Source organism: Pezoporus wallicus, unplaced genomic scaffold (genome assembly GCF_028554395.1).
Source record: "Pezoporus wallicus isolate ANWC-B61680 ecotype Strahan unplaced genomic scaffold, APGP_CSIRO_Pwel_v1 contig_6789, whole genome shotgun sequence".
NCBI classification, from domain to species: Eukaryota; Metazoa; Chordata; class Aves; order Psittaciformes; family Psittacidae; genus Pezoporus; species Pezoporus wallicus.
Window position 1 is genome coordinate 697,381 of NW_026637361.1, and position 20,535 is coordinate 717,915.

Sequence of the window (20,535 nt, forward strand, 5' to 3'; positions counted from 1 at the left end):
GAGTTCTCAGAGGAGAGTAGCAAACCTTGACAGTGAACACAGTAGCTCTTTTTTGGAATATAGGGTGAAGATTAAACTACAGCAGTTATAGTGTGCCAAGTGGAGCTACTAGTAGTTGTACAACGTCAGCGCAAACTTAGTAGAGCAGAACGGTTCCTTTACGTACAATTTGGCATACTGGCAGGATGGAATAAACAACTTGTTTCATTTCCAGAGTATTTTAAAAGGAGACTGCAGTATATGTGTAGGGTTTTGAGTTCCTCTAATTTTTCTTAAATGTATTCTGAAGAGTCCCTTATAATCTGTAATCATTTACTTTGCATGTGATCTTTTTATTTATGGCTTTAATATTAATCTTCAGTGTTGGATCTCTATCTGTTTAATTGTCTTGGTCTGACAAAAGCATAAGAAGTTGCCCCTTGTCATGCCTCCTGTATTGCTGATGTGATTGCACTGCTGGATCAGGCATTTTTGACAGCAATGGTTTTAGTATTGCAAGCAAAATGAACAGACTTTATTGTTGCACATGTGTTGAAAATCTTTACCTCCTCTATTGAAAATCCTCCTCCTCTGTTTGTTGTGGGTCTTTTTGGTGGTGTTATTTTTAAGTGGAAACTTAAATTGCTTTTTAGAATTATGCTTTCATCTGTGTCTGGCTTTTCCCCTGCTCTGTTTGCTCTTGAGTCCCCAAAATTAGCAAGAGTAATGTTCTAGTTTGCAGTGCAGTAGGAAAGAATAACTTAACTTTCTAAAATGTAATAAACAGTACAAGACCTGGAACAAATACAAAACCTTCAGACAAGGTGAAAGCCCCCAGAAGAATACCTCTATTCAAAATGTCTGTGGATGTCTGCAAATACTGCCAGGAGCTTAAGTCTTGTCCTTTCCCTTTCCAAACATGTGTATTAGGTTTTTCTTTAAAAATACATACTGTATCCTTGAACTCTTCCATGCTTCTAGTCAAAGAAGGTAGTATTTCCTTTAGACTAGTTGATTCATACACAAAATAAAATCTGTGAGACATTATTTTGGTCTTGGTTATTTCTCTCTTGTGATATTGGATGGAAAACAGTTTTCTGAAATATTCAAGCTTTGGAAAACAGCAAATGTTTCTAGTTATTGAGGGTTTTAAAATGTGGGCTGTAGAAATAAAGTACTCTTAATTAAGCTTCTTTTAGAATAGATTCATCCCCCATTTTGTCTTCCCTTCTTTGCAAATTCACTGCTTTCAGCAAGAATCATAAATAGATGAAAACCTACATGCTTTACATTAAATATTATCTGAAAGCAAAACAAAACCCCAACAAATTTCCTGAGGAGAAAATACAACAGATGTTACCTGGCTTGACACCTCAGGAATTTCACTGGGTTTAAATCTGTTTCTAACTGATCCTATCTAGCTTTGTTTAAAATGCCACTTATCCTCAAAGACGTGTATGTGCTATGCAACTAATCTTCTCATAAGGTCAGCATTGTGTGAAGTTTCTCCTGTGAGTGAGTTGTTGTCCCCTGAGGCCAGTTGTCAGCCCACGGGAATAGCTTCATTCCCCAGAGCAGCCTTGTAGGCCAGGATATGGCAAACTATTCTGCACTGTGCCTTTGATAATAACCAGATAAATAGTCTGAGCAACTATTGGGCTCTGCGTCTATCTCTGAACTGAGGGACCCAGAGTAACATGGGGTGCCATCCTTTTAATTTTTTTAAGCCCCTGTGTGTTGCTCTGCTGATGCCTCTTCATAAACAAAGAAGTATGGTAAATCTGCCAAGTCAACTTTATCTTTAGTCTCTTTCTCCTACTTCATTTCTCTGTTGTGTTTTGTTTTTAAATTGAAGTAATTGTGATCTTCCATCCCCTTGTTGTTTGCAACAAAATATCTGCTTTACAGACAGATCAAAAAGGTTTTATTTTTTTATAGGAAGCTCAGCTACAGGCTTATCTTTCCATAATGCATGTAGGTTAAATTAATGTAGATAAACCATTGTATCACACAATCTGTTCTGTACCTATGTCTGTAAATGCACATGGATGACTTAAATTCTTGAATTTCTTCCTTAAATATGAGCTTTGCAATTCTTTTGGGGTCAAATATGATGGAGCGAGAGATTGTCTGGTGTTTAATGTGTCATCTGTTCCACCTGGGTAACGCCCATCTGTTTGAATGTCACAAGCGGAGGCTAATTTTGTAGCTGTGCTGTTGCCAGCAGCCTAAGAAGGATTCTTTGTTGCATTTATTTACTCCTTTTTATTTGCCTCGAAATCTCTGCTGATGACAGCCTGAGTTTCTCTCTGTGGTCTGTTGAGAACAATAGCAAAATCCCACTGAAATTTAACTTAATGGGAAGGAGTCATAAGTGCTCTAGGATTTATTCTTGGATTGCTTTAGTCTGATACCATCTTTTATTAGCTGATAATTTTATGTTCATTAATGACAAAGCAGTCAACCAGCATATCCTTTACAATAGAGATTGTCTTTACCTTAGTAGCTTTTTGTATTAAAAATTCAGGCAAGAGAGAATTCTCCCTGGGCCTCCAAAATGCGTGGAGAAGGAAGGAATGAATATAAAGATGATGGCCTCGTCATCTGATCTAGCCTCTTGAATTCTTTTGGATGTGCCAGCTCCAGAAATTCTTCTGACTTATTTTCTTGCAATCCCCTGTATATTCTGCTTCTAACAAATTCCTGTTAGAATGAATGCCATAGATCAGAAAATGAACTTGGTTTTGAATCACATTTGAAATTGGCAGGAAAGCAAAGGACTTAAAGCCAAACCCCACAACATCCTCATTTGTGAAATATTTGGAATCAAGAGCCCAGTGTTTGCTTCTGAGAAGAACTAGAGCTACTTGTGATTCGCTGCAATCAATCAGGACTTTCCAGTCCTGTGAAAGAAATGACACTGAAAATGGAGTGCATGTTAAGGCAGAGGCCCTGTGTAGCCGTGTCTGGAGGACAGTACCAGCTCTGGGTGGGACTGCCTCCCTGGTGGTATCTAGGGTAACGTATAAGCCAAGCCAGAGAATATAATGAGTGAATTTTTGATATTTGGGATACCTGTGGGAACCATGTGGCCTTCTCAAGCCACTGCATCGTCTAGTCCTACACTAGGACGACTCCAGTGTACCCTACAGGGAACTGCCTATAGGCTGTGCAGTCTCAGAAAGAACTGCTCTGAGGAAGGATATATTGTCAATCTTCCTTTCAAGGGAGAAAATTTCCATTCCCGTTTTTCTAGTTTTCCAGCGTTACCTAGCTTTTGTTAACCAAGTAAGCCGAGGCCCCATGTCTTACCTCCAGGTAGGTCTTTAAAGGTTTATTACTTCACTGTAATAATGAATGTCTGTTCATTGCCCTGCAGGTATGTTTGAGGCAGCAAAGATCTGCTGCACACAGTAACTATCAATGACAATTCTTTACAAGAAGTTTTGTAGTTGCTGCAATTACACCAGATAATCCCTTACTGTTACATCAGACATACTTCTGAAGGCATTACATATAGCTAATATTTCAAATTATACTCAGAGATTGATAGGATATGTATGTTGCAGACTGCATTGATCTGAAGCAACTCGGTTCCACAAGAAATTCTAGAGGTGAGTAACCACTTGAAGCCTAAAACTGTTTCACTGCTATTATTGCTTTCTTTTTGTATTTAAATCATGCAATTAATATTTTAAAAATTTAAAAAAAAAAGAAAAAAAAAAAAAGACAAATACGGACCTTATGCATTAACACAAAGAAACTGTTAAAAGCTGCATCCATGAGGATCTCTAGGCTGAGCACCATAACACAACCATTCAGCTAGCATGATGTAATTATAAATTAAACATCTCTAAATAAATTCCAAGTTGAAAATAAAATAAAAATCCTTTAGACTTCTGCTCCTTTCTTTATGGTGGAAGATCATAGCAATCTCAGTTTTAGAAATTATCATCTATCCTCCTTCATACTGCAAGGTCTGTGGTGTCTGCATGCTCTGTACAAGTGGGGTTTGTTGGAGGGGACACCTCATCAAGTATTGCTCAAGTCCGTATTTCATTCAAAGGAGACTCAATTCAGGAGGATTTAGAGCAAGTCTGATACTTACTTGGGTTTTTTTTAGAGATACTAGATAATGGCATGTAATGATATTCTACATTTATGACATATATAAATATGCCTTCTGGAAAATGGTATGTTCAGTTCATATCAACTAGATTCATTTAAATAAAGGGTCATTGACAATGATAATTTGAGACATAATCTTTTTATGCTTAAACTAGAACAAAATTTCCTCTTTCAGGAAAGTCAGCCAAATAATTGTAGCGACAACTTATGTTATCATTTACTGCTGTATTTCCAGACAGAGGAAGAGGAGCAAATAGGAACCTTAATTACTGAAAAAGTTAGAAAAAGAACTTAAGTCTTGTCAATAAACAAAATGGATGTTGACACAATGTTTAAGATTACAGCTGAACTTTTTTTTTTTTTCATGTAAACCAGATTTATTTTTAAACTTTCTATGCATGCTCCTGTCTTTCACAGGGTATGTTTCAACATGTTGCCCTCAGTTTCAGAGGTTAGATCCATATGTTAAATAGATCTGTCTTCTCCATCAAACCCAGAAGTATTCATTAGAGTTGAAGATAACTATAATAAAATTCTGCAGAATACAATTTCTTCACGTAGATCAGATCAATTATGAAACTGAATAAACAGGTTACTTTATGATGGAGCTTTGAAATAATTGCAAGAAAATGGTTTGACCAGTCAGGTATAAAATAGAAAACCAAACATTACACAATTCTTTGGAACCTTATAATTGAATTAAAAAAAAATAAAAAATCCTCTCCATCATATAGATGATCCTAAATGTACAACCTGTCACTAAGACATTTTGAGTAGGGAAAAAATGAGTTTTGTGAAGAGGAGCATAAACCTATGGCTTTAAGGGAAGGCTTGTCAGGTGAGTTTTCTATGTATATTTGGAGTCATCAAGAGTGTACTGTAACAAATCTTAAAAATCAAGCTTTTGTGCTTGCTGATTAGATGTTTTGTTTTCCCCTTATTACACTGTTATAGAAATAGAGACCACATTTCATTGTGAATTTCTGTACCTGGTTTTGGAACTTTAACTCTAAATTTTTCTTAGACTTTTCAATACCTGTGAAGGGTTATGATTTAATTTCAGAATTCTGTCAGATGTGTATTGTAAGTTTTATTTTGATCATAACAGCTTTTGTTTCTGATTGTAAGCCAGTTAACTAAAATGTTTTCTGTTGTGTGATGCTTTCTTCCTACTTTTTTTTTTAAAAAAAAAAAGCTGTTGTATTCATAACAGCTTACCACTGCTCACTCTTAACAGGAAATTAGAGTTCTGAAATGAAAGTGATTTAAAAACAATAATAGAAAAATAATATAGCATAGTGACAAAGGTCATATTTGTTAATATGCCAAATATGTAATTCTGAAGTACTGAACAGGTGAGATTCTTGGTCCTGTTTCCAGGTGGTGTAAGAATACCACCAATGTATTTCTTTACTACAAAGGCAGGCTGGGGAAATAATCGATATTATTTATATCCAGCCTGGTCATCTCCATACTCTCCTCCCACTTTTCAGCTCTTCCTTTGTTTCCCAAGTGTGTTAAATCAGCAAGGCTTAGCATTGCTGTCATCTGGTCTATACTTTCTGGCTCTCTACCATCTGAAAAACTATTCTCTGGACAAATTGGATTCTGGAGTAAGTCTTTGTTTCTCATGGGATGACATGAACATCAGCAGCCCAGAGCTGTTGTGCTTAGTCAACTTAAAATGACAGCTGCTGTTAATAACAATTAGAACTTGCTAACACCAATTGCATGGATAACTTATGAAATAAATGCCTGCTTGTTCACTGGTTATTTAACTGAAGTAATGTATAGACTATCAAGCAGCCAGTAGCAGCAGTGACTCGAGAAGGACTATGAATCCAGCTAACTTCTCCACTTTCAATTCTCCAGAGACTGTTTATTGAGGTTTTTCACTCTCCAGTGAATAAGAAATGCTGAGTAAAAGGATATTACATAAATTGGCTGACATTTGCAGTGGACTAGCTAATTCTTGTCACCTTGTGTGTGTGGTGGCTGTGTGTGTATACGCATATGTGCCTGGTATTGTCAATGAGTTCCCAACCCACTCCCCCCTGCTCCCAACAGGCTGTTGTGAGCCTGAATTTTGAGGTTACATAAGAGACAATCCAGGAAAACACGCTGAGCTGTTTGGAATTTACCCTCAGCACTACCCTCTTTCCTCCGTTGTGTCATACACTTTTTTAAAAAAAAAACAACTTTTTGTTTTGTGGAGTGTTGGGTTGTGTCTCATTTGAAAAGGTTATGTCTGTCTGTCTTGAGGAGGGAATTGGGTATACCAGAAGACTTTTGCTTGCTTCTGCTTTCCATGGGCTGTGGCTGTAATTGCTGGAGTTAAAAACCTCTTCTTTTTCTTACATCTGGGACTTGAAGATTAACAAGGGCAATAATGCACCAAAGGGATATTAAAAAAAAAAAAGAGTTGTTAAGGCTGTATCTTTACCCTAACCCATAGAGTGATGCAACTGCCATCCAAATGGCACCTGCATCCTAGGAAACGCCTAGCAACAGGTACTGTGTCTAAGAATACTTATTCTTTTTCTTCTTTCTGACAAATTATTTGCCTTCAATATTGTGAGATTATGCATTATGGCCAGTGAAAATGGAGTAATTTCTAGTGAGAGTAGATTGATGTGAAAATCATAAAACATGTTCCAGTGAAAGAAATCACTTCTCATGCATTTCAATATGAACATCACTTGTTTGCTATGTGTAACCCTCCTCTGAGCTGTGCTATTTCTGGATGATGTTTTATATTCCTAGACATTTTTAAGGCTTTTTTTCAGCAAGTTTGGTTGGTCTGTCTTAAAACACTAGAAGCGTGTGACGGTAGAATTTTCTTAGACTAGGCTGGAATACAGTGTTATTTTATTACACATGATTTTTCTCTTTTGGCCTAGAACCTTAATTCCCATTCCACTGGAATTTCATAGTAAAGGTCTTAATGATATTTGGTTTTGCTTTTAAAAGCAGTTGGGATCAGACCACTCTGCCCTGCCTCTGCTTTGTAAGGTATTGAAAAGAATGCTTTTAAAAGTGGGGAAACTCTTAATCATTATGAGCTTGATCTTTTGCAGGTTGAATTCAATGACATTTAACTACAGCTAAATTACTCCCAGTACCACTGCTTTTCCAATAGATCAAAATCAGACATGAGGTAACAAAGAGCAAGCAACTACTTAACTACTTTGTTTATACTCACTTATACAACATCTGAATTCTGTCCCCTTCCATCTAGTCTACCAAGCTAATTGCATAGAACTTGTTATTTTCATTTATTGCTTACAGCGTGATTTGCCTTTCTTTCATGTAACCGTCCTAGAAAAAAGACTTGTGTCTGAGAGGTAGTGTAATTGTGTTTTCAATTACCCTGCATGGTAGTACATCGTTATATATGCTAATCTTTTTTTTAAAGACAGTATACAAAGGACATAAAGAAGCTGAAATGAAATACTTAGACTATTTACTGCTTATCTATTTTGTATGTGAATGGAAGAACAAAGCCTGCTTTACTAATTTTAAGAACCAAAACTATTCACCTCTGTCACCGCCTAATACGTGATATAGTAACATACATGCTGCAGCTTTTTTGAATTTGGTGTTGTGACTTAGACATATGGCAGCCAAAAGCATTTGTTTACGCCTTCTTAAAATTTCAGGGGCCTCTTCTTCTTCTCTTCAGAGAAATTACTTTCATCTGCTAAGTACAACTGGCTTAAGCTACAAATTATGGTGATTTTTTTTTTTTTTATACTGATCACTTCATCATTATCTCTGTCACATCTTTAATAGTTGTCCTTACTGCATGTGCTATACCCAAGCAGTTTCACATGCATAGGGCTAGGACTTATAGCAATAACTGGTTGGGAATTCAAATGTCTTAAAACCAATGGCTACCATGTTCAGTTGAAAGAGCCCAATAGATTTTTAAGGGGTTTAGATTGAGGCCTTAATTGATTCCACTTTTAGAGGTCTGAGATGCTTTATGGGTACTTAACTTGGAGACCATGGGAGATGTTGTCTGGTGTTCAACTGTTTAAGAATTGTAGACGAAATGGAGATACCTTAAAATATTAGTTTCTCTAGAAAGTTATGTGCAGTGTATTGAAGGTAAGAGTGTAAGGAAGGATTACAGAGAAGGTTTGATTTAGAGCTTGTCATCAGGATAACAACTCCATGATGCTTACAACTGTGTCATCTGTTTGCCTTTATGGATCATGGAGACTTCTAGAAACCGGACAGCAAGAGTACACAGTATTAAACACTGCAAAACTTGAAAAGGGCTGGCTCTAGTGCTTACAGAAAAAGCATAAGAAAGGTTCTTTTATGGCTTTCTTAACCAAATGCCTTTGGGCTGCACTCAGTAGGCTATTTTACTTTATTTTATTTTATTTTATACTGTCTACTACAGTAGAAAGCTTGGTCTACCATTTCTTTCTGGTGACTGTTGGGGTGAGAACACAGACTGCATTCTCCTGCCTCAGAATTTTGGAGGTTTTTTTGTTTGCTAAAGCTCCTTTTGTTTGCTAATGATCTCTGCTTCTTCATTCTGTTCTCCATTCCACAGCCACGGCTGGGAAAAGTATTTATGCTCATCTGTGTCTCTCTGGTAAAATCAACTACTAGGAAAAAAAAACAGCGTTCCATAAAACTAACTACTTAATAATCAATTTGTGTATGAGGTCATATTTTTATCTGAAAATAAGTATATGAGTTCTTTACATTTAAAAAAGTGGCAAGCAGTATGTAAGGAAGAAAGGAGACCATTGCTCAGCAAGTAATAATACCTTTTGGGCTACTTGGTACCACTACAAATAGTAAGGTAGGAAAAGTAATTGTCCTTTAAAGTCGTTTCCACAAATGTGCTTTATTAAAATGAAGTAGTGGGCATGGCATTGGTGTCATCTGATAGTATCCATAATGTAGGGATTGTGACCTAGTTAGTGAAAACACATGTTGCAGAAATTCTGTTCAGCACAAGCTGAAGTAATTTGATGTAGGGCTGTAAAGGCTCTTGTATATTTTTCTTGGGAACATGCAAGTGCTGTACATAAAAATATTGCGGTACCTTCATGTAATTGTGATCTGTATGCTAAAAATAAAATCTGGAGATGACTGCCAAAGAAGTCAGTGGAGAGGTGCAATTTCAAGGGTGTGAGTGAAAAGTAACGTCATAAATTCCAACCAAATAGGTGAGGTAGCCTGGGGATATATCCTGTCATGTCCTGTTCTTCCTTCCACACACTGCTGTGCAGGGAGACTTTTGCAGAGTGTTAACTGTGCAGTTAGCCTTTTCCTTTACATGGTAGACCCCTGCCTTCCCCTTCTTGAGGAACAACATCATGGTAGGTTCAGGAGGCCAGGGAATACAATAGGTTTACTCCCATGGGAAGTAAAACGTAAAAGAAATTATTTCATCACTTTCTCCTTTCTTGTATTCAGATCATCCCTGAACAAATTTTCTTACGTCAGTAAAAATGAGAAAGGATGTTGGCTCTGGAATTTTAAAGTGCTACTTAATATCACCGCAGTCTGGCTAGCAAACTTTAGGCTGTGGATCTGACTCCCACCACCCTCCTAGTTCTTGTCTGGACAAACAGCAAGTTTTCCCTCCTTGCATTATGAAGATCTGACCCCCAGCAGCTGACATCCACAAGAGCACGCTCTGGCAGGCTGAAGCTCCTCAAGGGATGCATTTCATCTGTGCAGCTGAATGCGGATTGTTGGTGTTTTGTACAAAGCTCACCATATGACAGATTGCATCTTGCTTTCTCCAGGCCCACACAGATGGTGCGAGTGACTAACTGATGCCTTGACTTTGCACAGCCTACACACTGATGTCATAAGAAAAGGCTAATACCTCTGAGGTGAGTCTCCTTATTTGTTTGTATTCCAACAATAACAGTGGGAAATGCAACAATGAGGAAGAAATTAATAAAAGAAAAGCTCAACTTCTTATTAGGAGCAACTGACATAAAATGTGATGTGTAACCTAATGAAAAGAACCATCAATATTAGTTTGGTATTTTTTAAATAAATGAATCATTAGATGACAAAGCCCATAAATTGATTCATAAATTTGCTGTCACTGTGAAAACACTGAGATTATTCTGTCTGAAAAATTGCAATTCAATTATGAATGGAAATAACAGCTAAAATCCACCATTCCTCTTGGCCAAGATGCCTAGTGAATCTTACAAAAATAGACTTCTGAGCACTCAGTTATAACATCCTTGGGATTATAATACATGCACAGAAACATATGCACTAAAATGCCAGCAGGCCACCTTGATTTTATTAATGAATTGCTATCATTAATTGCAATTAATTTGACTTGCTGGTCTTTGGGGGAAATGATTTTAATATTGTTTGTTTACCAAGTTTTTTGTTGGTTTTACAAGTTACTTGTTGACTTCAGTGAAATGACTCAAGGTGTGCAATTAGTCAGAATGAAAGCCCTTAATATTTATGGTAATAAAGTTAGCCACGTATATTTTGTTACTTTTTCCTGTAATGAAGCACTCCTAGATGATGGATGAGTTTGCTATTGGTTGCTGTTGCTGAGGTAATCTACAGTAGTATCATCTTTAAAGAAGAATAGTTTTGTAATAAGAGTTCTGTGATAAAAGTTGTATGAGTTTTCAAAAATTGTTTCAGTTTTTCAGCTGTTTTGTCAGAAAGGAATTCATGTGAGCTTGAAATTGATCAGCTGAAATTCTGCCTCATTTCAAACAATTTCAGAGGAAGTCTTGTGACTGATTTTCTTCTAACGTTAAACTTGTCCAGATGCTTCAGAACAGTGTCAGTTAGAACTTCTGTAGTGAAAGGTTGGAGAACTGTTGAAAAGAAGATACCACACAATGCAAAATGGCCTCTCTTTTCCTTTGTTGTCATCCTTCAACCCTGAGGACAGCAGGGCCCAAAGTGATGTGACGTTGTGGGACATTGTCAGGTTGCCTGTGCTGGTTTGTGCCAGGAAGCAAGGGCTGTGGGGTGGCCTGAATAGCAGAGCTCCCAAGCAGAGCTGCCTGGAGATTGTCAGGCATTACCTGTTGTACGTAGGCAGGTGTGCCAGTGTGATGGTGATGGGCAATCTCCTAGGACTGGAGACTATCGCCGTGCCAAGAGAGCAGAATAGGCAGTTGGGAATACTGTGAGGAGGGAAAGTGTTAGGGGAAAGGAAAATTAAAAAGTCTATGGAAAAAACTAAGGTACAAGGTTATGATGATTGGTCAGGGAATGGGAACATAGGCTTTGAAGTTCAAAAAAGAAGGTAGGGATTAAGAAAAACTGGGGAAATTAAACCCATCTATTGAACACATGGCGAGAAGCCGTAGTGAAATGCAAAGGAAAAGTAGTCCGGAGGATAGAGCTTGGCATGAGGAACTGAGGAAAGATTTAGAACCAGACTAGAAACCTGGGCCTGACAGCAGGGGGAGAAAAAGAAACAGGGTGGGGACAAAGGATGAGGAGACTAGACAGACTGGGGGTGGAGGGTGGGGCAGTCAAAAGAAAGGAAGATGAGTCTTTGCCTACTTCAGTGTCCTCCTGGTTTTCATTCCTGGGTCTGGGGAGGATTACACAGCCTTTCCCTTCCTCTGCTGTCAGAAGACTGTGAAATCCACTGATAACATGCATACACTGACCCCTACTACTGCCCCTCAGTGTCATTGAAGGACAACCTTTTATTTTTAATGTCAGAGTAATTGTGGTTTGTGGCAAAGCTAGTGGGTCCAGCATTATCTCCATTATCAGTGATAGCCCCCTTAGGGTATCAGTAGAGAATTCGTGGGTTTTAAATTAGAGGAGATCAACAACATTAACACTGCTTCAGGGCAAACAATCAGTTTGGTAAGGACACCTGTAACTCTTGCTTTTCACCCTTAAGTCCCTGTTGCTTGGAGTTTGCACTTTCAGCATTCTCTTTAAGGTACAGCTACCTTTTCTTGTGTGGTGTTGTAATCTTACAGTGGTCTGTGAAGAAGTTTTCCCAAATGCCATCTGAAGTATGAAATGGCTAAAATTTGTGGCTACAATTGCGCAAGGCAGAAGGCTGGTCACATTAACGGCAGACCAAACTTCCTCTTTAGCATTAACTGGTGGTTCTTTCAACAGGTAATACAGCTTCTGCAGAGAAAATTAACATGTAACAGTAAAGTAAGAACATGTCCTTCTACCACTTTTTGGATGGTCTGCTGTCATGTCTGTAAGCAGTGATATCTTTATGTAGATATTTGATTAGTACCAAGAGCCAAAATCTGTTTGCACAATAATTTGCTATTACTGGTATAAGGACTATATAGCAACACACAAACCCTTTTTGTCTTCAGGTTACTTTCAAAGATGAGCATATTCTCATAAAGAATTCTGTCACTTGATGCTTGATGGAAGACTACACTTGATAAAATTAATGAGGGTGTAACAAAGTGGTTCATGCAGGCATTCAGTCTCTTAATTTTTCCTGAGGGGAAAAAACAAATGTGAACTAAATAGTGATTATCGTGTAATGAGTACTGCTTTTGCATAGAAAAAGAAAGACAGATCACTGAGCAATTTTAACTTCCCAGATGCTGTATTAATTATTGTAGGTCAGTTTTGAGATAATATCCTGGACAGTGTTGGGAAAGCAATTTTTTGGCAGATAGCATTCTATTTTGGCACATGGACAGTGGATTACAGTTTTTTAAACTGCCATGAATAAATGCACTAAGCATCTCTCCAAGAAACAAACAAGATTTCACAAGAGCCATTTGGCTTAAGTTGCACTTACAGTACTTGTAACGTCAGATAATGTAGGAGATGTAGGTTCATGTGCAGTAATGGTAAACTTATGGTGTAATGGCTGAGAAAGGAGAGAACTGCAGAAAGTGTTCCACCTATGCCAGTTGTCCCATGGGTGGATGTACTGAGGTGTGGTGGAACAATAACAGCTATATCCATGACGGCACTAAATGCTGCCTCAAACTCATTTGGGATAGTTCTCCCTCCAAGGAACTTAAAGCTAATACAGCACAAGGGACTGCGTAATTTTTTTGTGCTTCTCATAGCTTTCCAGGGCCTGTCTCTCCTTCCTCAAATACTAGTGTGCTGATATCCTGTACAGTAAACTGTTTGCAAGAGGTTTAACATGTTGACTGTGCTACTGGAATTCTCTTTGTGTTCTGCATGTGATGGTCGGTCTGTGACCTGCTGCTACATGGTGTTATGCTCTGGGGACCCTACAGTGGGGCCTAGGTTTGGGGATCCATGGAAACCATCCTGAAACAAAGAGAAAACAGATGGGAGAGTGGTTGTGACATTCCTTCTGGAATACTATCAGCACAGATTTTTATTGAGAGAGAGCGTTTTGGGTTTGTTTTGGTTTTGTAGTTTTTTTTTATTATTATTTATTTATTTTTACTATTTTCTAATTACCAGCTAACATATTTTACAGAAATAATGCAGAGCCAGATATTGGTTGAGCAACTGGTAGAAACTAAATTTGTGATGCAGTACAAAACATTCCTTTTATTTTTCTTTGTAACATCTCCCTGATCTCATCTTTCCTTGCCCTTAAATGTGAAATGATGAAAGCTGCATGATGTGGTAACTTTTGTTCCTTGGGAATAATCTGTCTTTGCTATATTATATTCCTCCATGAAGTTAGCCTGGCCTTGTGCTGTAACATAGCAGTGAATGGAAAGAGTATTTTCCTCACCAACACCTATACTTTAATTACCAGTTGCAGTCCTGTGAATAATTTAGCATTCTCCAGAATTAGCCCGTATGGAAGTTACAGATCTTATGGCTCCTACAAGACAAGAGCCTAACTTAAAAGAGGATAAAGAAGATCTGCAACAGATCTTCTAATATTTCTGTTACACTTGCTAGGCAGTGTAACAGAGCAAGAGAGACAATTTTTGATTGGGAGTGGTTTGCAGTTGATGTGGAAATGCTTAGAATTGTTGCATGTAGACTTGTTGCAGTGGGCTCTTGGTGGCCCTGCTTGAGCAGGGGGGGTGGACCAGATGATCCCCAGAGCTGCCTTCCAACCTCAGCCATTCTGTGTTATGTAAAAATCCACTTCTTAAAAGTTTGTATGTGCTCTGTTCAAATGGGTTAATGGGTTTCCTAAATAACAGTAACACGTACAGACATTGGCTGCATTTTTGTGTCTGCCTAACAAGCACTGGTTTTCCCCCCACTATAGGGAAAAAGATCTCCCTATAATTTCCTAGTGTGTGTCCAAGCATTTCCAGTGCAAGAGCAACAGCTTTACCTGTAGTGGTATCATGAAACTGAAATGTGGTTTTAGTCATAAGCAGAGGATAAGTTACTTTGGGACAACTGACAGGACTACTGACTTCACACGAAGATCTTTAAACTGCCTTGATGCAGAGCCCATGCTGGGGCAGCTTGACCACCACTACCCTGGAGCTAGGAAGGACAGCTGGACCATTGACATTTTCAGCCATTAGCCTTCCAAGTGGCATGGCAGCAGGAGAGATAAATACCTAAATCATGATCTTACATTTATAATGTGGTGCTGTGAGAAAAAAACATGGTTTTATGACTGCGCTCACTAAGGAATCTCTTACCTTAGTAAATTTGGATTTCTTTGAAATCCAATATTAACTCAACTCTTTGGGCTCATGATGTTTGATTTCAGAATATTTATATATATTTTTTATTAATATCATCAATCTTCATACTGACATTGTTTATTTTCTTAGCCTGGAGTAATTTTGCTAATTTATCAATATTAATCTATATAATTTGGATACAGAGAGAGAGTGTGTCTGTGTGTCTATATATGCATCAGAGAGGAGAGTGGTGATTTTGCTAATTCTGAACTCTAACATCCATAAATATTTGTACTAGGAACACTATTTCTTGTTTCTCATAAGTTGAGGTCACTACTGTATCTCATACATCTGCAATAGCTGTCTCTGCTTCTAGACAATTCAATTCTTTTTCCAAGTGCAATCATTTTGGACCATAACAAATTTGATTTCATTCCAATTTAAGCCTCACTGGATTGTTAGTTCTCTTATGTTCAGTCATCCTTGGCTGTTATGTTTCCAGCATCAACCATTTGTAAAGACGACCCAAAACAACACTTTGGTGATCTGTTTTCATATTGATTAAGCCTATATTCAGAAAATTTTATGTTAGAAAGACCTAAACAAGTGTCCACTGATGCTTTATAGGAAAAGAGTACTCTTCTGAACTGGAATGGAGACTAGAAAATGTTTATAATACAGAGGAGATATTTTTTCTAATGTTGATTTGATTTCTTTCTATTATCTGTACCAGGAAAAAAGGAAGAAATAAGCTTTTGTTAAAAAGAAAAAAATATATATATATAAAGTGGGATAAAGTAACCTGAAAGATAAATGAAAAGCTAAACTTCTGTTAGAGATTGTTTTTAAAAAGTGGCCATGCAAGACTTTCTCAGACACTTAACAATATGCATTGATGCTTAAAGTACAGAAACTTTTTCTCATAAACTGCACTTACAAAAGTAGACGAGCAAAAATTGAGACTGCTTCCTACAGTAACTATTATTTAGAAGGAAAATTCAGGCTGTTATAGACTGATTTGTGGCTGTGTGTTTCCATTATACAAAGCAGCTGAAACATGCATTTAAGTTCCTGAGTGAGCCTATGAATATTAACTCAGGATATAAATATCTAATGAAAGAGGTTGATGGTGAAAGAACTAAGAATTCTGGGGAATAAATGGCTACTGAATTCTTAAATGCATACTTAGACTTTGAAGGAAATAAATGTTTCTAAAGTTAAGTAGTATTCCAAAGCATGTAATCTCATATATTCATAATTCACTAAAAGGTTAAGATACCATATTTCATCCATCCAGATGTCTGCCTGGACTTCCTGCACAAGAGCCCTTCTCTCACATCCAGGTTATTCTCCTCTTGAAGGGAGCACTGAGGTGGACATTCAAGGGCAATCCACATCATGTGTATCTTGTGATTTATTTTTCTAAGCTGCGGGAGACATGTAGAACAGAAAACTGTAACATCCAGAAAGCTAGAAGAAAAAGAGAGAGAATGCTCTTTCCCCTTTGCAACCCCAGTACAACTCTGTTTTTCACAAAATTGCCTTTCTCTCACTTTGCAAGCCTCTCTTCCTGTAGGGTTATTGGGTGGAGAAGTAGCCTTCCCTAACACTAAGGATTAAGCAAGTAAGACTGAATTAGAAGAACTGCAACCCACTATCAGAGAAGCCTACCTAAATCTTGGCTGAATATAAGGTTTGTGTGGTGTCATGTTGGCATATATCATTTTGGAGAGCATGGGGCTTACCCTGAATGAGGCACTGTGTGAGGACAGACGACATGAAGGCTATTCCCAGCTCTGATCCGGTGCTCCCCAGTAGGGTGTTACTGGCTGCCTGGCAGCTCCTGCGTTCCTATAACCAGTCGCCTGACTGCTAGCACAACACTGAAGTCAAAAATGCTTACAGAAGATTTGGCCATGAGTGCCAAAGTCTATGGGGGACATTTCCTTTGACAAGTGAATATCTTGAGAATTTAGTGAGAAGCATTCAACATTGATATATGCTGGTAAAGTGAGAGGGACTTTTTTCCACTGCTAGCTGAGCACTAGACAACACAGGAAAATCTTGAAGAGAAACACAGCTTATCCATCTCTCTTGGGCTAATCGTTAGTTGGATATGCACCAAAGAGAGGGACTGGGAAGCCAAGAAGCCCAAAGAATCAAGAAGTACAGTGATGGACTGGAGGCCTAGGTTGATGTTACATTTCTAATAGTTGGAAGCATTTCCTGCTGCCATAGTGAGACAAACCAACTGCTGATGTGTCTTAATGGTGGGAAGATGGATGAGCCACAGATGTGTGCTTTCCTGTAGTTTTAATTACATTTCAAATAAGGGCTTTCTGTTTGTTTGTTTTCACATTAAATCAGGTCTTCAGATTAATTTAGCTTTTCAAACATCATCGTCATGATTGTGTGACCAAACACAGCATGGAGATGTAGTGCTAGCAAACTGTCAAGGACATATAGCTGAACCATCTCTGAAAACAGCTTTCATGAAAGGGGATTGACTTTTGGGGGGGGTTGTTGTATGGCAAGATTTGTAATAGTAACTGCTGAAAAGCCTGTGAAAGTTGTAGGCTGGATTCTTGCACTTTGGATTAAAAATTGAAAACTGATGGAGCTGATGGAGTTTGTTACTCTTAATTTGAAATATCTCAAAAATTAGTCTTGTATGTTGAAGGTTTTTCTGTAACCAGGCTAATTATATATTTTAGGTTTGGTTGTATTTTGTTTTGCTTTGTTTCGTTTTCCAGATGTTCTGAGCACAATGCTACTGAGTGTCTCTAGAAAGGTCAGAATTATACATGGAATGAAAGTGATGTTTGCACATACAGATAGTCCACAGTTATCTACCATCAGAATGGAGTGCCTGCTTTGTTTACAAAGTGCCCTGTGTTCAGTATGACCCCAAAGTACTAGAGCATCAGTGGATAAAACAGGTTTTTCTCTCTAAGAGGTGAGCTAATTCCCACAAGGAGCAGGGAGTTGGACCTAATAATCCTTACGGGTCCCTTCCAACCCAAGATATGCTATGACTCTATTAAAAAATCTAGCTAGTTACAAAATAATGCAAGACAAACGCAAAAAGCTAGATAATTTAGGTTAATGGAACAGGTTAGAGAGGAGGTCTGTAAGATTTGTTTTTGAAGTAGAAGGAAGGTTGGTTTTAAGGTATTTTAACATGGAATATGCTTTACACAGGCCAGGAGAAGGCTTGGAAGGGGGTTGGAAGCAGGGATAATTTATGGTTTGGGTGGAGGGGAAGTAACTGTATGGGTGTAATTGTGTGCAACATCTGAGTTGAGCAGGGGTGGTGGTAGGGATAACGTGGTCAGGGACACAAGAAAGGAAAATGCAACTGCCAAAATTGCTTCAGTCCATGTTAAGAGGAATACTAATGACCATATTCAGAAGTTGGAGTGCAGAGGAAAGTAGAATGGAGAAAACAAAAACTTGTCTGTTTTCTATTTGAAGAAGAGAAAGGAAAATGTATTTTGAAAAAGAAAAAAAGAAAATTGGCAGATCTTCAGGCAAGTGCAGATAACTTAGGGAATATGACCTTCTGTTCTAGCTCTGTTGTTTTATTTCTAGGCCTCACACATACAAGCTTCAATGTCAAGTTTCTAAAGAGCTCTCAAGTCCCATAATTTTACTTAGCCACTTTCATGAGGATCATTTGATAAGGAGTTTGAGCTAATTGTCTTACCCACACTGCCACCATTCCACTGGGCCCCATTGTGGGGACCAGGGCTCAGAATACTTGGGAATATCATGGTGCTGCTCTGTGAAACCTCTTGTTCAAGCTGCAGGCAGCTCAATGACAGGGCTTCCAGCTGGCCAAGGCTGTGCTCATTGAAACAGGGGTTCAGGGGCTCACTCCTGCCCTGTTAGCCATGTTCCTCTTTCCAGAAGTTGGAGCGCTGACCTATGAGATGCTGAAACATGATTTCCCAGGACAGTGCTCAGGGTTTGATATGTGAGGGCTGTGAGCAGTCTGCTATGCTTGCAGGGGAAGACAGAGTTACAGAAATGGTTGAGTGAAACTATGGATGTTTAGTTGTTAGAAAAGTTGTGGGGGTTTTTTGTTTGTTTGTTTTTTTTTGTTTTGGTTTTTTTTTGTTGTTGTTGTTTAAAAAATAAACACCCTCTTACAGGTTTAAGAATGGCATTTTCACCCCCTGCCTTCATCTACCTCATTTTACATTCATCTTCCTTTCATCTGTCTTCCAAGAAAGAGGCAAGTACTGCGGAAGACACTATGGTGGAAAGACACAAAATGCCCTGAATGCAGCTTCTGTTGCAGAAGAAGAGCAAGATGAAACAAGGGGGGGTGTCTTCAGTGTTGGCTGTGACTGTCCAAAACTCTCAGTGATCATGGTGGGATTTCCGGGAGAAATAGCAGAAAGTGCTGTAAGTGGATGAGCGGCAAGAAGCTGGAGAAAGTAAGGGGGGGGGGGGCATGCTCGTCAACAATGGGGCTGAAATCCCCATGCATGGGGAAGGATGGCAGGCACTTGGCCGTGCCCCTGGTGCTGCGAGGGGACTGAAGGGGGTGAACCTGCGTCTGCCCTGGGCTAGGCTGGGGTGTGATCTGCGTACTCCGTTCATCATGATTAAGCCTCTGGAGTGAGGGTGTGGGAAGCAGTGTAACCGATTCTGCTGAAAATGACAATTTATGACTTGCAAGGGGTCAGAGTTGCGAAGGGAAGTTGATCGGCAACAAAATTTAGCAGAAAGAATATTACAAATTACAAATTCCAGACAGTGTGTTTGGCTTTGGTGTTTGTTTCTGTCTGCGAGTTGCTGTGTGTCGGCATTGTGAAGTGAAAAGACCATCGTTAGCTGTCCCATTTGAGATTATCCAGGGCCGCTTGTGCTGCCTTTGAAGTCGAACTGGTCCCCAAGATCCAGGTGAGAACAGTCCCGTTAGGCATGAGACGGAGCATAAAGTAGGCGTTTGAAAACAGATCTTCTCCTGCCGTTTTGTCAGCCTTAGGCACAAAATGTATTTGCTGGGTCAATATGCTTTATAACCGACGTATGCATTTGGTTTAGAAATACTAGAGCTGTTGTTAGAAGGGTGGTGCCAGAATTTCCACATGTTGCTCTTTATAGATACCAGTCGATCAGTTTGCGGCTGTTGCATGGGAGCAGAACTAGTTTCTCTTCAGTAAATGCACAGAAATTAAACGGTGGGCGCGTGGATTTGAACAGGCCAACACACATTTCGTTATGTTGTGATTTAAACGGTTTAATACGATACAAAGGCCACGTAACTTCTGGTTAAACTCACTCTCCAGCCGTGTTATTTATAAGCCCGAGGAGAAGATGTCCGGCCTTGAATCGTACTTTTGTCGCAACACGTCTCCAGCGCTGCCGGAGTGGTCGGCGGCGGGAGCCGATGCGCTCTCACGGAAAGAAGCTCTGCGATTCCTGCTGGGGTTTCCCGGCCCCGCTCTGCTCCCGGGACAGCCCGGTCCGGCGCCAGGACCCGCTGCCGCCCGGCGCACACGGGGCTCCTCAGTCAGACCCCGGTCGCAGTTGGCCCCGCTCTTCCCTTCGGGCCGCTCCGCTCCCGCCGACCCGCCACCGGCAGGGAGCGGCCCCCGGCGCCGGGGGGAGGGCAGCCGGGGGCGGGGCGGCTGCGGGGGCAGCTCGGTGCCGCCGGGGAGCCTGTCCGTGGCGCGGTCAGCTCTGCCCGCCCGCCTTCCTCACTTTCCCTCCCTCCCGCCGGCCGGCAGCGCCGTTGCGCAGTTCCCGCAGACCGGACGGGACGGGACCCTCGGCCGCGCCGGGCAGGGCTCGGGGCGGGCGGCGGCGAGGCGAGGCGAGGCGAGGCGAGGCGAGGCTGGACAGCCGCGGCAGG

At 39.7% G+C, this 20,535-nt stretch overlaps 1 long non-coding RNA gene across 1 annotated transcript; it reads left to right on the forward strand.

Annotated features, from left to right (window-relative positions):
* Positions 1 to 5,364: 5,364 nt before the first annotated feature.
* Positions 5,365 to 10,164, forward strand: LOC130597011 (uncharacterized). Its single transcript, XR_008971663.1, has 2 exons — positions 5,365 to 5,720; positions 9,885 to 10,164. It is a non-coding gene; the product is annotated as an uncharacterized LOC130597011 (long non-coding RNA).
* Positions 10,165 to 20,535: the final 10,371 nt, after the last annotated feature.